Source organism: Eleutherodactylus coqui, chromosome 11 (assembly GCF_035609145.1).
Source record: "Eleutherodactylus coqui strain aEleCoq1 chromosome 11, aEleCoq1.hap1, whole genome shotgun sequence".
NCBI classification, from domain to species: Eukaryota; Metazoa; Chordata; class Amphibia; order Anura; family Eleutherodactylidae; genus Eleutherodactylus; species Eleutherodactylus coqui.
In genome coordinates, this window is record NC_089847.1 from 43523072 (window position 1) to 43542536 (window position 19465).

General features: G+C 46.1%; 1 protein-coding gene across 2 annotated transcripts in view; it reads left to right on the forward strand.

Annotated features, from left to right (window-relative positions):
• The first annotated feature begins 2474 nt into the window (after positions 1–2474).
• Positions 2475–19465, forward strand: part of ADCY7 (adenylate cyclase 7) — a 144363-nt gene continuing 127372 nt past the window's right edge. The window contains exon 1 of one of the 2 annotated variants that reach the window (XM_066583949.1): positions 2475–2583. The gene's annotated coding sequence lies outside the window, so the exon portion shown is untranslated. Of the gene's footprint in view, positions 2584–8884; positions 9023–19465 lie in introns of those variants that run through there. The other variant, XM_066583951.1, reaches the window with a different exon arrangement.

Genomic DNA, 19465 nt, shown 5'->3' on the forward strand with positions numbered 1-19465 from the left:
CATGATTATGTGCCAAGTCTAGCACCTTGCGCATGTACGGCTTTGGCACAACCAACTGTTCCACCACTTTCTCGCCTATTTTTGTTACTCTATACAACAAGTTATTATTCATGGCAAAATGGGGGAACCGTTGGTCAGAACCAGGTTCCTGTAACACACCATTTATTATCACGATATTCTCTTTTGCATTAACAAGAGTGGGGTCCCTTAATTGGGCTGTCCCAAAGTTCTCAGGCGCAGCCTCCAGATCGGACACATCCTGACCTGAGGGGTAGACTTCCTCTTCAGCATCCTCTCCAGCCAAGACCTGTAAACGAAAAGTTACATTTCCTGGTTCAATGTTCACATTTACGCCGCTCTTCTGAGGAGGTGTAAGATCAGCTGGGTCTGCGCCAGCCTCCGTAGAAGGGGTTGTCATTTTCCTCCACAAGTCCCAAAACACAGGAAAAGCATGTCCCAAAATCACACCATGCATTAATCCTTTGACTACACCTACATCGTAGGTCACTGTTCCGACCTGGGTCTCAAAGTTACACTGGGCCATAGGATATACTCTTGTGTCACCGTGTATACACACCACACTGATGTGCTTGCCCAGTATGAAGCCTTATGCTATCAGGCTAGCATGCACTAGGGTGACCAGGCTACCCGAGTCTAGTAGAGCCTCCACCGAGTGGTGGCTTACCCTTATGTGACACAACTGCAGCTCAGTCTCCAGTCTCTGGGAGGCACTGCAAACAGGTCGTGCGAACAAGGACCGGCGCCAAGGACACAGTCACACTCCATGGGCTCATTGGTTACGGGGCACTGAGTCAACACATGCCCAAGCCCCTGGCACCTCCAGCACCTCAAAGGCCATGGTTTCCATTGCTTAAGAGACTGGTTTGGGCTATCCGGGCCTTTTAACTCCAATGGAGTCCTCTCTGGTGGCCCGACCTCCTTCCCACCAGGTCACTGCTTCCCTCCGGCAACCGGTGGTCTCTTACCCTTTGCCGGTCTCGAACCCGTAACAGGGGTCTGGACGGAATGGACGTCTCGGAGGTAGTTTTCCGCCGCGGTGTAGCGATCGGCCAGTTCTACCAGGCCCCCCCATGGCTGACCCAGCACTGCAGATCTGCCGACGGAGCATGGGTATACCGGTCCACCACGACCTTGTCAATCATCTGAGCGGGTGTGCAAATGTCTGGCTCCAGACATTTTTTATCAGGTGATAAAGGTCAAACATCTGCAACCTGGCTGACTGATCGGCCATGTAGCTCCAATTATGCACCCTTAAGACTCGGACCGCCGCTGTAACACCCAGATGAGCCAAGATCTCTGCCTTTAACCTGGAGTAGTCGCTTACCTCTCGGGCACCGAGGTCATGGTACACCTTCTGTGGTTCTGCTGTGAGGAACAGTGCCAGAAACCCTATCCACTCGGCCCTGCAGAGGTTCTCTCGTTCAGCAGTTCTTTCAAAAATGGTTAGATAGGCCTCAACGTCGTCATCAGGAGTCATCTTCTGCAGGAACTTCTGCACCGTCTCCCTGGGCCTGGCTGTAGCTGGGGCACCGTCCCTCCTTAAGGGTGGGTGTTTGAGCAGGGCGTCCATTAGCCTATCCATTTGTGCCAACAGTTCCTCCATAGCCGGGGTTGGCGGTTGCATCATGGTTGCCGGCTTTATGCAGGACATCCAGGTGCCGCGCCGTTGCCCTCAGCAGCGGGGGTTAGCGCCCGCATCCGAAACACCAATTTGTGGTCATGTCCTCCAGGGGAGGGGAGGCAGCGACACACTGGAGTCCAAAATAGGAGATAAAACTCACGGCAGTCTTTATTTTCAAACATCGCAAACAAGAAAATGTCCTTGAAAGTAGCAGAGGTACCACGCAGGGTCCTTAAGTCCATAGACCACGCAAATGCAGTTTGCACTATCCAAGTGCTCAGAGGGTTTCTCCTCAGGCTGTCAGGCCCTGACTTCCTGGAGCTGCAGTGTTTTATGCTCAGTAATGAGGTCAGGGCCTACAGCTGCGCTTCCTGAGGACCAGGGTGAAGTTGTGTACTGGAGCGCCACCCTGTCCAGACTAAAAGCCTGGGAGGGGGGTATACTCCATCCACAACTTCACCCTTTAAATGCCTACACCCTTTAATACAAAAAAATAAATAGACTGAAATTAAAGCAGTCTAGCAGTTTATCACTGTTCTAGTGAGTGGGCTGATCCATAACTAATGAGAGCCATCAATATTAATGTCCTCTATGGTTTTCACTGGAAATAATGAAAGCCTCTAATGTGCCCATTAGCTTATATGCAGTATCTATTAGCAACATTCAGAGTCCATCTGTTATCTACACAAGAACTTGCCCGAGTTGAGCGATATAGCAGATAGGGCTGTTATCTGTACATGCCAGGCTGTTGCACACCATGTGGTATTGAACAGATCCGCCGCAGCTCCTGCAGAAACCTTTCATGAACAATTCCTAAAGTGGGATTCTTTAATGCTTTCTTTACGCTGCTGCCGAGTCATAACAAAATGTATGTATGAAGGTCCGATCACACATACAATGGAGAAAACACCCAAAGGATAACTCCCCACATTACGAAAGAGGTTGGTGCATGAATGTCTGTTGACTTTAGTGATGGAACTTCCTGCTGAATGACAGCAATCAGATATAGAAAACTAAAAGGCAGTAATATTTAGAAAGGACACTGGAAAAGTGTAAGGCTAACCCTTGTATGATACAGGGTGTCCACGGCAGAAGAGATCGGTCCGGCATTACACGAGGGGATTGTGCAGAACTGCTTCTTTCAGCACTAAAATAACTAAAGGGAAGCAATTTAGGATGAATTAGCAATAATGCATTTATTTACTGGTGGGAAATAAAAAAGTGACAAATACAATCACTGAAATAAAAAAGATATTTTTTTGCCCTTGAATTGGTGTTTCTGTAGACACACGCCATGTTAGTCCGGCTGCATACGAGCCGGTCTGATTCTGGATGCGGGATCCCACAGCGGTATCCAACCCTGTGCCTGGCCAGGGACCCTGCGTACTTGTCTTCTTTTCTGTGTTTGCGGATGGTCTGGACGGAGGACCGCCGGACATGTGCAGTACAGATTTTCCAATGCCGATGATGCAGAATCCATGACTTGTCCACAATGTTAATTGCGGACGGGCCGCGGGTTGGACAGCTTCCATTGACTTCAATGGAAACTTTCCGTGTGGAAACCGCACTAAAATAAAGCACGCTGCGAATTTTTCCTCATCGAACAGAAAATCGCAATTAATTTCTGCTCATGTGCAGGTAAAAGCTTTTTTCCATAGCATGCTATGGGCGGTATTTGCTGCGGAATCCGGAGGCGGACACCCGCTCCACATTCCACAATGCAAATATGCCCGTGTGAAGCCAGCCAAATTGGCCACCATGTTCCCCAGACTTGATAGCTCTGGATTTCTTCCTTCATCTTAAAGGGTTTTCTGCCCTTTTTTTAATAGATAGGCCTGGATAGGTCACCAGTAGTTGATGGATTAGGGTTTGCCACTTTGTCCATCAGCTGATCATCTGGCCCACTGTCCATTGGTCCGGGCGTTGTCAGCGGACTGGGGAGATCGAGCCGGAGCCAGCTTCACTCCTATTGAAATCAATGGGGGCGCCATGCTACTATAGCACACTTCCTGCTCCTCTGCTGGTCAGGACTGAACGTGACAGCATTGGGAGTGAAGCTGACACTGGCACCTTTTTCCGTGTCCGCAGCGGGCTGCATGATCAGCTAATGTAAGGGGGGGTCCCGAGCGGCTGGCCCATTGTCCTTCAACTACTGATGACCTAGCCAGAAGTCATCAGTTAAAAAAAAAGTAGACAATCCCTTTAAGTGTGCTTTCAAATGGACCAGAATTAATTGCATTATGCACCTAAATCTGCACCTCAATCCACTGCTGCAAATTCTACACTAAAATGCGCAAGCTTGATTGCGGATTTTAATGTAGAATTCCCAACAGAATTAAGCCATTTACATTCAATATCAAAATTCATGTAGTGGCGTTCGAAATTTACTGTGGCTTGCGGTGCGTCCCGCAGGCTAATTCCGCCCGTGCGAAAGGTCCTTAAGGCAGCTGTCTACAACAGATACTTGGCAGCACCTCGTGATGGTGGCAAGCTGGAGAGCCAAATATGCGCGACCCATGAAACGGTGATGCTAGAAATGCTACATGCAGTCCCCTCTGCCTCGCTCAGCCGTCTACATCTCTGTATAGACGTTGATGGCGGTCAGTTTCAAGTCCTGCATTTGTCTTCATCCTTTACAGTCGGGAATTATTTGTCACGCTATTTCTTAAATATTATTTTAGCGCTGGAACAAGCAGCTCCACGCACACATATCCTCTACAATGCTGAAAAGATCCCCCTTGCCCCTGGAGAGATATTTACCGAAAGTGGACTATCCCTTTAAATTAAACTGGATCGGCCAACCAAAGTTTTGTCTTATTTCTTAGTTTTGTGTTACATTCAAAGGGAGTTCTTACAAGTTCAGGTCACCGACCTTTACTCCTTATGGAAACAGTTGCAATATCTTTCTTTTTTTGCACTTTGTACTCCGCCTGCACAAGTCTGCATCAAATCCACCAGCTGTAAATAGTTTTGCATTATATTATAGGCCAAAGATTGTTGTTAGTGGATGGAATAGCATTGATATACTGTGTATTGGAGTGTTAAATGGGATTCTTTGGAGTATAAGGTCTCACTGTAAGCAGGTAGTCACTCATAGATGAACAACTGCTGTTTATACGGGCTGATCGTCATTTGATCTCTATGTCTGCAGAAGCTGAATGAAGAACGAATTATATCAGTCGCTGCCGGCATTTACACTGAACGATTACCTTTCACATTCCCACAATCCAATGAGAATCTGAGCGATTATTGTTCAGTGTAAAAGGGCCCTAAGTCAGTCCAATGAAGCGTAATACGATGGTGGGCGGCCATGGAAGCCAAAGCCTTTACACAGCCCACTCCTATGCCTATCAGGGCTATGCGGGTATGGCTAGCCTAATAGTTTGCCTGTCCGTATAGTGCTGACATGCCCATTATATTGCCATACAGTAGTCTCCTGTGTATGCGGAGAGGGAATCTCCTTCCTGCCTCACCAGACCACAAATCGTGTCTAGAGAAGAGTGCAAAGGAGAGGAAGTCTCCATCCCCACAAGTATATCATCCAACGTCCCACTAGTAATGGAGCCAGGTGATATAGACTGTAACTCTGCTGAGAATGACCACAGCGGTAAGCAAGGCTAGTGATGAAGTGTACCCAGAAAGAGGGGTAGAGATCGTTGGAGCCATCAGGGGTGCACACCTGTGCCGCGGACAGCAGTACCTCAGGAACCGCTGCTATGGAGTCCACAAAAGGTCATTAAGGCCGGCTGCACATGAGCGATCCGGATTCTACATGCAGTAGCCCGCAGCAGAATCCGCCTCTGACCTCAGTCGGCGACCCTGCCTACCTTCGCTTTCTGCATTGTGGATGACCGCGGACGATGATGTGGGTACCCTTGGCCTATCTGCAATGTCAATTGCAGATGCGCTGCGGGTTGGACGGCTTACATGGACTTCAGTGGACGCCATCCGTGCGGAGTCAGCACAAAAATAGAACATGCTGTGATTTTAAATCCGCTCATGGAAATCGCAATCGCTATCCGCTTATGTGAGCGGCCATGTGAATGTTCTATTTTTTTCAGTGCGTGCAGAATACCGCGGATCGTCCGCACGGGTGATGATTGCATATTCCGCAATTGAAATCCAGTCGTGTGCAGCCGGCTGAAGAGTGGGGGTGAAGTAAGTCACCCGCTAGACGTGAGCTGTTATAAACTGTCGCCCTGAGAGCCAGGACACCAGCGTGGACATTACCCCTACATCAGGGAGGTCCGAATGGGGACCTGTAGACGTTGGAGACAGTAACATGCCTCTCCTGCTCCTTAAAAGGGAACCTGTCACCAGGGTTCACCCTTCTAAACTGTAGCAATCATGGGAAAATATGTTTAACCCTTTATCTGTTACAGTACATTATATCTTCATACCCGTAGAAGAGATTTTTTTTTAAAAAAGTGCACGCCATATCCGAATTAGAGCCTAAAGGTCCGATGGGCGTACACAGACTGCTCCAGTCTTCTGTGCAATCCAGCCCTCTGCCTCTGAGTAATGTACAGTGTTTCCCCCAAAATAAGACCTACCCTGGGTTTTTTTCTATTTTCCAGAAGGCTTGTAATATAAGCCCTGCTCCAAAAATAAGCCCTAGCTGCATTACATTAAAAAAGGAATACATTACTTACCTTCAGAAAGCAATGGCTCTGATTTGTTCTTGAGTACTGCTCAACCAATCAATGCCATGCTTGATGAACCAATGCGATGGCTGTGATTGGTTCAAGCGCTGCATTGATTGGATGAGCAGTGCTTGAGAGCCAATCAGAGCCATCGCTTCCAGGAGGCGGGATATATGAATCACATAACCAGTAAGTGATCTTCTGTGGGCGGCCAAGGTCTGCAAAAAGTGCATCAGAGCTCCGGTAAGAGCAGCGGGAGGGACCTGGACCGAGCCTGCTAGGTAAGTATAAGACATCCCCAGAAAATAACACCCTGTGCCTCTTTTGGGACAAAAATAAATATAAGACAGGGTCTTATTTTCAGGAAAGCACGGTAGATTTCATTCCTTATGTTATCCATAGGTCATTGAAGACGCCACGAAAGTCACAGTAGGAGCGATGTATGCTTTGAGGTGCCACGACAGATCAGGCTGTTGTGCTGCAACAAACTTGACTTTGCTTCCATCTGCCATCATTTTTGCACCATCCTGTAACAACCTGCTATCCCCTAATCCTACAGTACAGGCGAATGCAGAAGCAGCTGGGATGGTCTGTGCAGAGGGGGCTCCGGGGAATGACCAGAACAGTGGCATCTGTAGATGGTTGCAGCAATCAAGGACCAGTAAAAAAGCAGGATATGAAACCACTGATTTACAATGGTTTCCTTTCCACTGCGATGTTGAGAGATTAAAAAAAAAAGTGGCACGCCTTATCTTTCTACGATGTGCGATTTTTATTTTTTTTTATCTCCCATGTTTCCCTATGGAGCCAGCATTATATTGCATCACAACAAACACGCGTTGCGATGTGATTTTGGAATTAGAACGTCGCATTGACTTTATCGCAGGCAACAGCGATGCGAGATTATTCTCTAAAAAGGCATTGTTGATGCTCAAAAATCGCATTGAACAAAGACGTGATTTTGCCGCGGCAAGTCACGATCGCCCGTGTCAAACTAGCCTGAGAAATACAAAGAAAGGCCTTTAGGTCTCTGACACCCATAAGGGTATAGTCACATGTCTCCAATACATCTGCCGCCTGTGACTATATCAGGGGGCTGTCACACGCTGCAACACACAGCGGAGTGTTCTGTTACAGAAACCTGCGCCAAACTCTGCCTGCGGAACATGTCAATTTTTACACAAATCTGCGGTGGAATTTAGACATTTGCAGATCTATGTCAATCAACGTTAGACTTGTGGAGTGTGATGTGGATTTCTCCATGCTACAGAATCCTCTACCACGTGTGAAAGCGCACCCCAAGGGCTCCTTCACACTGGCGATGGCGAGAAAAATCGCAAAAACATTGCTGCAATTTTGCCACGATTTTTTAGCATGAACGTCAATAGGAGTTTTTAATGTTAAAAACGCATCGCACGAAAATTGCAGATGTGTGCCTTGTGATGCGATAAAAAGGAGGCTTCATAGGGAAACATGGGAGAGGGAAACCATCGCAGATATGAAGGGAACCATTGCAGATCATTCATAATTCTGCGTCTTCACTCGCTCTTGCATCGCATCATTATCGCATCGCGATTTTATCGCCAGCGTGATGCCATGGCGAATTCCACCTCAAAATTTGCATCATTTTGCCATGTGATGGGCGATGAGGCGTGTGAACAAGCGCTAAAACGCACGAAAATAGACAGTTATCACAGTGAAAAGCGGCATAAGGCCTCCTTCACACGAGCGTATGCGCATTTGCTCGCGCCTCAGTGCAACGTTTTTCACAATGATCGAGGCATTGTTGCGCGCCTATCAGTATATTTTACCGTACTCCTTGCACCCACGAGGTATCTTCACTTACGTGCGGCAAAGGCGCACTGATGTAAATCGCTAATTAGTCTGCATTCCAGAAGTGCTCTATTTCCAGTGTTTTGCGCACCTCCTTGCACATTGCTCTCATATTTACCGCCGCCCCATCGACTTCTATGGGGATCTTTATTGCCCAGGAATGTGCAGGAAAATAGACCGTGTTACGTTTTTTTTTCACATGACTGAAATGCACAGGGAAAAATACGCAGATGTGAGCGAAGCCATCGCACTCCATGTGTTCTATTCTCTGCGGGAAAAGCAGGACTTTCTGAAAAATAAAATAGAAGGTTATGGAGGAGCGCGGGGCGGTAGGTTCCCCTCCTGTGATAGAAGGTTATGGAGGAGCGTGGGGCGGTAGGTTCCCCTCCTGTGATAGAAGGTTATGGAGGAGCGCGGGGCGGTAGGTTCCCCTCCTGTGATAGAAGGTTATGGAGGAGCGCGGGGCGGTAGGTTCCCCTCATGTGATAGAAGGTTATGGAGGAGCGCGGGGCGGTAGGTTCCCCTCCTGTGATAGAAGGTTATGGAGGAGCGCGGGGCGGTAGGTCCCCTCCTGTGATAGAAGGTTATGGAGGAGCGCGGGGCGGTAGGTTCCCCTCCTGTGATAGAAGGTTATGGAGGAGCGCGGGCCGGTAGGTTCCCCTCCTGTGATATACGGTTATGGAGGAGCGCGGGGCGGTAGGTTCCCCTCCTGTGATAGAAGGTTATGGAGGAGCGCGGGGCGGTAGGTTCCCCTCACGGCCCGGAGTCTCCTCAGCACCGGCTTCTCCCGCCCACACAGGCGGCCGGGCTGTCAGGGCGGAGAGCGGCCGGAGGAGACGCCTCATACATGTCCGCAGCCAGGAGCACGGCGGGGAGAGCGCGGGCCATCCATAAGTCCCGGCAGGTGAGCACTTACCGGCCGCCCTATGGCGGCACACACTTGTGTGATATTGCACTTCCATGTGGAGCAGCAGAGGCTGTGCGCCCAGCAGCGGCTCCTGCATCGGGGTGTGTTCACACCTGGCAGACATTACCGCACCCCACCTGCTGCAGTGACGCCCCCCAGGTTACAGTCCTATGTAGCCGCCGCGTTGCAGGTCATTGTGGAGCTGCAGGAAAATGCAGACAAAAAAAGAGCGCAATGTCCGAGCGTCCGTTATGTGTACTTTTGTGTGTTTTTTATTTTTTTCCTAGTCACAGGTTTTTGTCCTGTTTTTATTGGCAATTTTGATGTCCCCGAGAGGCAAAAATGGCAGAAACCCCCCAAAAAGAAGTGCCGCATGCCTGAAAAAAACAAGATACATTTTTAAAAAAACTTGTAGCCTGTTCCGTTAGTACTGCAGCCTGTTTTGCGCCGACCGATTTTTTTTTTCCCCAGTTTTTTTGGGGGGGATTTCATTGTTACGGATTCCATCATGCGGAGTAAATCTGCGGTTCCGTACGATTGATGTCGCTACCACATTTATATAGCGTGTTTTTTCTTCTTTGTATTTTTGTTTTGTTTTTTCTTTATCCCCACACCCCACCTTTTCTCCATGCCAGCGGTGCTGTGTGAAGGGTTTTTGCAGGACGAGTTGTACTTTAATGGTACCGGTTGTTGATCCCTATGACTTTTTAATCGCTTTCTATTGTTTTTTTGTAAGACAAGCTGCATAAAACTTGCTATTTTCGCCATGTTTTTTTAATGTTTTGTGGTCAGCACCTCCACTGTGTAGTCATCATCTTTTTTTAAACTTCCTTAATAACTTTTTCACATGGGTCATTCTGAAAATTGAAAGCAACGGGTGCTGCGCTGTGAGAGCCGCGATTGTTTTCTACGTCGCATTGCGTGCCATGCAGGAAATCACCACTTGTGTGTATGACTACTTTTGAATGGGGTTCGTACTTGTGCGTCTCACAACACACAAACTTTGTGCTACTTTCCTTTTTTGTCTCTCGCCCGTGTGAAGGCGCCCGAGGTCTCTCACACAGGCGTTTTTTACAGCGCTTAGCGATAGTTCTCAACGCCTGGTAAGAATGCTGCCCTGCGCCGCTGTTCATTTCAATGGGGCCTCTCTGACCGGCGCTTTAGCGCAGCATTTTTAACACGTGTTAAAACGAACACTGTACGCTCTATTTTCAGCGTTGCAGTGCATTTTTGATGCTCTACATGGCCCATTGAAATGAATGGGGTGTGTTGAAAAACGCTGTAAAATGCTGCGTACTCTGCCACCGGGAGGGGAAAAACGGTGACATCATCAGCTTACAAGCAGTAAAACGCTGCGTTTTACAAACACTTATGTTAGGGTAGCCGAAGGTTACTGGGCTCATAAACTCGCTCCAATATCACGCTTGACTATGTGCAGTTTTCACGCTGATGCGAGGCCCTTTTTTTTTTTTTTTTTAGAAACACTTCGCATCTCTTCTGGGAAATTGCGATCCTCGAACATGTTTTTTACGCACATCAAACAATCGCCCGTGTTTTCCATTGATTTCAATAGGAAACATCACATCACAGTCGCATGCGATGTCTTTTAAGGTCCCATTGAAAACAATGGGCGAGGCGTTCCGCGGGCACAGCAAGGGATGGAGAACGCTGCATGTCAATACGAAGTCAATTCAAAAAATGGGTTTCATATTCACGCAAGTTTTCTGCGAATCGCACCGCACAAAACTCCCACGAGAATATCTCTTGTGTGAATAACTCCTCAGAAGCAAAAGCTGGAGTTTAGACTTAAAGGGGTTGTCCCGCGCCGAAACGTTTTTTTTTTTTATTCAATAGGCCCCCCGTTCGGCGCGAGACAAACCCAATACATGGGTTAAAAAAAACAAAACGTTTAGTACTTACCCGAATCCCCGCACTGCGGCGACTTCTTACTTACCTTACCAAGATGGCCGCCGGGATCTTCACCCACGATGCACCGCGGGTCTTCTCCCATGGTGCACCATGGGCTCTGTGCGGTCCATTGCCGATTCCAGCCTCCTGATTGGCTGGAATTGGCACACGTGACGGGGCGGAGCTACGAGGAGCAGCTCTCCGGCACGAGCGTCCCCATTCACCAGGGAGAAGACCGGACTGCGCAAGCGCGTCTAATCGGGCGATTAGATGCTGAAATTAGACGGCACCATGGAGACGAGGACGCCAGCAACGGAACAGGTAAGTGAATAACTTCTGTATGGCGCATAATTAATGCACGATGTACATTACAAAGTGCATTAATATGGCCATACAGAAGTGCTGAACCCCACTTGCTTTTGCGGGACAACCCCTTTAACATGAGGAGTCATTAAATGATACATTATGTTCTGTTTTTGTTTACTTTATTTTTGATACAAAAGACATATTTAATAAACAAGCCTCATCCTGACTTGTATCTTTGCTCACGTTTTTTAGCAGATTTATTAACCCCTTGGGGTTCATTCTTCATCTTTGTTTTCTCCTTCCCATTTTCAGAAAGTCATAGTTTGTTTTTCCTTTTCCCATTGACATATCCATCTGAGGGTTGGTTTTTCATGGTACAAGCTGCATTTCAAGAAGTGGGGTGAAATGGGGGAAGAACAGAATTGCACTATTTTTAGGGCGTCTTGTTTTTATGGTGTACACCGTGCGACAAAAATGATACGGTAACTTTATTCTGTAGGTCGCTACGATTGCGACTGCACCAAATTTATGTTGTGTTTTTTTTTTAAATAAGCTTTATTGAGCAAGAAAAGTTTATTGTAGGGATACAAAGTCCCATCAAAATGAGCTTATGTGATGTTAAGACAAGGTGGAAGAATAAAGTGGTGAATTTCTCCACTTCACCCAATTGACGGTATATTTTGCATTGTTCCCATCCATACTTGCGAAGATACCCTCCAACCTGCAACATAGGAGGTACGTTCAGACATCACAGGAACCCTATAGATTTCCCAAAATTTAGCAATTAAAGCCTTTTGCTGCTACTAGGACATGGAGGACTGTGGTCTTATCAGTAGGGACTAAACTTCTAACACCCTTGTGCAGAAGTGCTAAGGAGTTGCTCCATCATCATGGAATACTTTAACCCTTTCCAATCCAATTTGTAGCCTGGTTTTCCTAGGGGGCTTACTCTTTTTCTGCCATTATACAACAGCGCTATATGCTGGCTAAAGCCAGTACTGCATGAGGTGACACATTGGATAGGCTCTAACAGCAGAGAGGCTGGCAATATACAGTAAGAGAACCCCGACGGACGTCTTCCAACATCGGAGCTGTGCAGCCTTAAATCATAATGTCTTCAGAGGTCAGAGAGTGGATTGGAAAGGGTTAAGTATTTTTAATAAGGAATTTAGCTTTGTTCCAAAAGCCAATAATACTGGCCCAAAAATGTGTTTGAAGCTTCCTTTACCACCAGAGCATCTCCAGCAGTTATCTGAACCCGTAGGATAAATGGCAGTAAGGCGTATAGGAGTGCGATGCCAATGTGGGGAAGCTTCCTTGTCAACTCTAAATGAGATGTACATTGGGAAAGCGAGTTTGCTAAGGCCGGGCTAACATGAGCGTATGATTACCGCACATTACGTGTGCGCTGTATGCCCATCTAATTCACAGCCAATCAAATGCATTGCCTTACGTTGTTTCACTCACACTTACGTGTATGCATTGTGGAATATGCAAGCGCAAGAAAAAGGATGCTGCGTGTTCTATTTTGCCTTGTATTACGCCCGAGAGAGCTCATTGTTCTCCATGGGAGCATTTACAAATCTACAGGTACCGACAACGGAGTACTCGATCTTGAGAAAACCAGAGTGGGTAAGATATCCACCAACCTAGTGGCTAAAATCTTTGACTATGTTTTTAAGTGTTAAGTAATGATATAGGCTGGAAGGTTCCAGGTCTGTCTGGGATTTTCCATGGCTTAGGGAGAGCAATAATCGTGGCGTGTAACATCACAATGGGGCATTCCACATGTCTGTATATTGTTAAAGAGAGCGAATATCAGGGAATAAGGCCTCTTTCATACGGGCAACAGCAATATCGCCACGAGTAACTCGCAGCAATATCGCATCTGTGTTTGCTGCATTTTCACGTGGTGATTTTGTAGCGCTCTTTTGCCTAGATTTTTGGTGGGGCTTAAAATATAAGCCCTATACTGAAAATAAGCCCTGGCTGCATTAAAAAAAAAAAACACAATACAGGCATTGTCGGCTCTGCCGCGAATCTCCTCTCCACCTCCTGCAGACTTGCTTATAGTTTCCCCCCAGCGCTTTCTGTTTTGGAGGTTCAAAATTACCGACTCCAGGACTGCTGGCTGTGATTGGTTCTTGAGCGTCGCAGCGCAGCCTATCAGAGCCAGCGCTTCCTGGAGGCGGGGTTTTGGAACCCGTGACCAAGAAGCGCTGGGAAAATACTACAAGCAAGTGTTCCGGAGCTGCCGAGGAGAAGTGCAGCCAGGGCTTATTCTTGAGCTTCTACAGTAGGATTTCCTACTGTAAAAGTTGCAACGCACTAGTCAGTTCAATAAAGCTTATATAAATATACAGGAGGAGGAGTGGTATAAAAAAACCTGAAGAACTTGCTTTCATCATTCGCACTTAGTTCCTCCGTGTACATTATCTAAGGCCCCATCATTGCAGTGGGTGATGTGGTGCGCTAAAAAGCGCTGCAGCGCCGAAAAATAGAACTTAGTGTTCTATTTAGCGCACGTTAGAAACGCCGCGCTAGAATGTTCATCTGAGAATCCCTAACTGGAGGCTCAGTACGGCATTTTTAGTGGGTGTTGCAAACGCCCATTAAATGTTGTAAAAAACCGCCTGTGTGACAGCGGCCTCACTCGGAAAGAATTACAGATCTGACGCTAAACTGCTCTCATGAGGCGGATGGTTGATCAGACCTTTCGTAATGCCTATAGATCATGATGGGGGGAAAAAATCCTCTATATCAACTGTATAAATTGGGTGGAGTTCTTTAAGGTTTGGGTGGCATTGCCCTATCTTTGTATACAGTCTGCAGAGGTAGAAGTCATTCCAAATAATACTGTAATACAATGGGGTACCTCTGACCTGGCATCGGGCACAGAAGGGTGTAACTCCACTCTGGCCGTAGGAGACGTCTGAAATGTGTCAAGGAGACAATATTGGCTACATATTGTTCTTCCCTATAATAATAGTTATTATTCCCTGTGTGTTCAGTGGATGGCGGAGATACTGGAGAGGTTTAAAAGAACATTTCCTGAAACTATAAACACATGGATATATTTAAAGATCCCATTTATAAAGCAACATATTGTGGTAACACTGTATGCAGTGAGGCGCTATTCTTACCTATATCTCCGAGTTTCTGGTATTTCCATAATTAATTTTTTTAATTTATTGAAAGAGTGTAATTTTCTCCTATGCAGGTTCATCAATATCTATATCTCAAAGGGGCTTCCGCTTTGGATAATCCCTACTTCTTAGGCTGGGCTCACCTGTGTTTTTTATATATATGCTGTATATTAACGGACTGAAATCTGCATACGCCTGTGTGAATGAGCCCTAAGACTGAATGCTCACGGACGAGTGCAGTTTTGGTCAGTGAAAAACGGACCATTTTCCGTGTGATTTTTCATGTGTTTGCAGTGCTTTTTCACATGCAGTGCACGGGTATATATCCTTGTGTGTGTGTATGTATGTGTGTATATATATTAAGAAAATTGTTGATTAATGGGTCAGTTAATTGCTTTTGCTATTAGATTTGTAGACTAGAAAGATATAGCATCCCGCTAGTATAAGTAGTGAAGGGGTTAAATGTAACCATTTCTATATACCAGTGAGTGCATGTTACTGGGTAAGACAGATACGATAGTCCTCCAGACCCCTTCCCTTGCTTTCCTTCCCACTGAAATAACTGTTTCATTGTATGTTATAGTTACACCTTAAAAGGTGTAACTTATGTTAAACATTTTAGTTGTAGCCTATCATGTATTCTTATTAGGTTGGAGGTATATACCTTTCTTGTGATGTCATTTATGATATATAAACCACATGCAACTTTGAATACATTGGAAATCATTTGATACTACAACAGGCTGGTGTGATTTGTATTTCTCTTAAGGGCGCATCCTTGGTAAGCACACAAATCCTCCCTATATACTAGGTGATGTATCCGTGTGTGTGTATATATATCACACTAGGTGATATACCCGTGCGTTATGCATATAGATATCTGCCTAATTAGCCAGTATAGAGAAGCAGATGATAATTATTTTTCATCCATCCCATAACTATCTATATATACATTAGGGTGAATGTAGTTATTTATAAATTTAACCATGTAAATCTTAACTAATTGATGATTGCTAAATACTGCCAGTGATGCCTATGCACTAACCAACAAAAGATCTATATGTATAAGGGTAAAAGCCCTCACTCACTGACCGACTCCTCACTAATTCTCTAACTTCAATGCTAAGTGCAAAAATATTGGCGCCCCTGTGTAATGTACCAAATCTAATTCTCTAACTTCCTGATGTTGTACAAACATGAAAGCTGTGCTGTGATTGGTTGTTATAAATTACAATGCTGAGGTAACAGGAAAGCTGTCCTGTGATTGGTTGTTATTAGAGATGAGCGAACGTACTCGTTTCGAGTAATTACTCGATCGAGCATCGCTATTTTCGAGTACCTTGCTACTCGGGTGCAAAGATTCGGGGGGCGCCGGGGAGTGGGGGGTAGTAGTGGGGAACAGGGGGGGGCTCTTTCTCTCTAACACTCCCCCCCCCCCCCCACTTCCCTCTGCAACCCCCCGCTCACCCACGGCGCCCCCCGAATCTTTTCACCCGAGTAGCAAGGTACTCGAAAATAGTGATGCTCGATCGAGTAATTACTCGAAACGAGTACGTTCGCTCAGAAGTACTCGAAAATCGCGGTGCTCGAGTGAAAAAGGCGTATGGCCGAGTACGTTCGCTCATCTCTAGTTGTCATACATTATATTGCTGAAGTCAAAGTAAGCTTGACTTCATAAAATTCTCCGTGCAAACACGTAAACACTTGTATCAAATTAACTCGGGCGAGGCCGGGTATATCAGCTAGTACACATATATGTAGTACGTGCCCATAGAGAACAATGAGCTCTCTCGTTAGTAATACGCAACAAAATAGAACATGCTGCCTTCTTTTTTGTGCTCAGGTATTACTCAATGCATACACGCAAATGTTAGTGACACATCATAAGGCAATGTATTTAATGGCCTCTGAATTGCAGCATATGCCATACCCGTAATACGCAGATAACTTGCGCTCGTGTGAGCCCAGCCTGAAACTGCACTTCAAAAGAGGTGAAATCCTCCCCGATGAAACTCCGCAGCAGAAATTACCATGATGCTAATTTTTAAAATTGTGCCATATCTGCAGGAGATCGCAAGTGTTGTAGTCCAGCATTCTTCACCCTTCTCTCTCTGTTTGATCCTTCTGGGTTTGTATGACTTTAAGCTTATGTGAATGGCCGCCCCCTGGAGGTTTACTGAAAGAACTTCCTTTGGGGCAGGAAACCTCCAGGAATTAGTCTTTTTGCATATTCCACAAAGGTTTAGTGGGGTGGGGCGAATCATTACAAATTGATGTCTCTCTGGGATCCTATTGTGTTTTTTTGTTTTTTTTCCCCATAAACTTTGACTAACTGCCCCCCCCCCCCCCCCCACCTCTACCTTGTACATTCCCCCACACCCCTGTTGATCCTCCCTCTGCCCTACCCTAGCATATGACATCTACAACCCCCCAAGGCTGTGATCTTACACTAGATTGCCTTATAAAAGCACAGCATGGGCCACATACCAGTCCTGTGAAGAGACCTCTGGGATGGGTCCAGAAACTAGGGCCGAGGTCATCCCGTGCCGAGGTTAGTTTATAGGTGCAGCCCACAATTATTCACACCATTCTTCAGGTTTCAATACAGAAGATGACAGATAAATCTTACATCGGTTGAAATAAAAATAGAGCACAAGAGCATTACGTGATTTGGGTGGGGGCCTTCAAGTCAATCACTGACATGGATATATAGTGCTTTCTGAAGATTAGTAGCTGTATGTGACCGAAGACCCAGGGAAGCCGTCATTGTGGGATTTACAGAACTCTGCCTTATAAATACAGCCAGACAATGAAAACGTGAAACATTATCTCTTTACTAAAGGCACTGACTTGTTTTAGGACACATTTGCTGTAAGCAAATATTGCAGAATGCTGCTTCGACTCATTATGTAACTTGATTTCTATGAGCGGGGTCATGATTGCTATGTTGGATACTGACCATTGGTCTGATTAGTAGTTGACTATCGAATTCTTACAGTTTCACCAGAGCCTTAAACGAGGTGTGCGAAGAGCGCCAGTGTTCAAATGCCTTGGGTATGTCATAGAGGGTTGTCCGACCCCTCTGATGATCCAGAATATAGAGTTGCACCGTGAGGCTAGGGTCACACCGGGCGGATTTGTTGCGGTTTTGCTGCGGTTTTTCCGTTGCGGTTTTGACACAGAAGAACTGCTTCTGCGGCAAAACCGCTTCATTTGGGCTTGCGGATTTTCGTTTTTTCCCCAGCGCTTTTTTACTTTTGTCGCGTATTTGGTGCAGTTTTGGCTGCGTCCATAGAGGTCTATGGACAAAAAAGCGCTGCGGAAAAGACCAAAGAATGGACATGCTGCATCTTTTAAAACCGCGACGCAGCTGCATTTCCACACTGCGGCTGTGCGGAAAAAATCCGTCCTGTGAGAACAGCTTTTTGGCAAATCTCATTTGTGCTGCATTGCACTGCGAACGCAGCGGTTTTGCCGCAGTGCGGATATGCAACGGCAATCCGCGGCAAATCCGCCCTGTGTGACCCCAGGCTAAGTGTGGCTCCCATTCTAGCAGAGCTTCTACCTTACGGGATGACCGTTCATATGAATGGCTGCCATGTAAGACTGCATCTCCTCTGAAGCAGGCATTGCGGGGGAATGTATGTCTGGCCATGGGTTTCTGCAGCAAAATCAGCTGATTGCCAAGGGTGCGTAGAACAGTTGGGGGTATGGGGGGGCTACTTCTTGCTACTTCCAGATAGCTGAGGAGGCAGAGGAAAGTTGGAGGATGAAGTGCTATATCAGCGTTTATGTTAAAAATAACAGAATTCTATAATTGAATTGGATTATGTGTGACACTATTTGGAAACTTTTTTTAAATTGTGGCAATACTTGTAGAGACAGTTTGCTGGCACTTTTTCTGTGGTCCATCTAATTTGGATGCACGCATGTACATATGGGTGGGGAGTGCAAAGGAAAGTAAATGACACTTTCGCACGTTGCATCCACGGTCTGGTTTTTCGTTCTTGGGTTTTCTCCTCCTGTAATTAAGCTGTTAAACATTTTATTAAGCTGATTCTTGGTTCTATCTGTTTTTGAACAGGACATTGCTGCCATAACTGTTTCCTAATAGTTATCACTAAACTTTTCCAGATATTACAAACTTATAATACTGAAGCAACAAAGTGCTGCGGTGACAGCTGCCAGGACGCTGCCTTACTCCTCTGCCGTCTGAGCACCGCCAACCCAGCAGTCCTAGGTGTTGTCAGACACTTTGCTTCTTGCTATCGGGCGGTCTGAGATTGAGGCGCGTTTACACGGAGCGATTATCATTCTGAAATCGCTGGATCGCTCGAATTTGAATGATAATTGTTCTGTGTAAACACGTCCAACAATCGCGCGATAATTCATTGCTTATTGTTCATTTCATGCAGGTATGAAAATCATCGTTGGCTCGTTTGCTAATCGTTTGGTTTAAATACTGATTGTTCAGTCGTTCTCATTCACTGGCTCAGTGAATGAATGAAGGATTTAGTGAGCGAATGATTTATCTGCCTGTGTAAATAGGCTGCCAACTCTGACACCGTTCACTGGAGCGAACAATAAAGTGTGTTGTAAAGCCCCGTACCCACCTCTACAGCGCAGGGTGGATGTGCCACTGAATTGCAAAGGTAGAAAAGGGGAAAATTTGTTACATTTTTGTAGATTTAGGGCTTTTACCCACTAGCGGTTTCTTTTAATGCTGAGATATCGCAGCATTTTGTTTTTTTTTCCAATGGGACTTTCTAATGTTAAAATCGCATTGCACAAAAAAAAATCACAAGTTTGTGCTGTTGCAATTTTTGTGCGATTTTTAACATTAGAAAGTCCCATTAAAAAACCGCAGCGATATTGCAGTGTTAAAACCCTTAGGTGGAGTAAGGGTGGTTTCACATCTGAGCCAGAACCTCCAGCCGCAGGTTCTGTCGCAGATCTGGCTGCAAATAATACATGCAGCACTCTTTCTTCCGTCCCAAAACCAGTGCAGGAAAGTGGATTTCCAAGTGTGGAACCACCCAAAAGCCTTTTTTAAACTTGTTTTTTATTAAACAATCAGGAC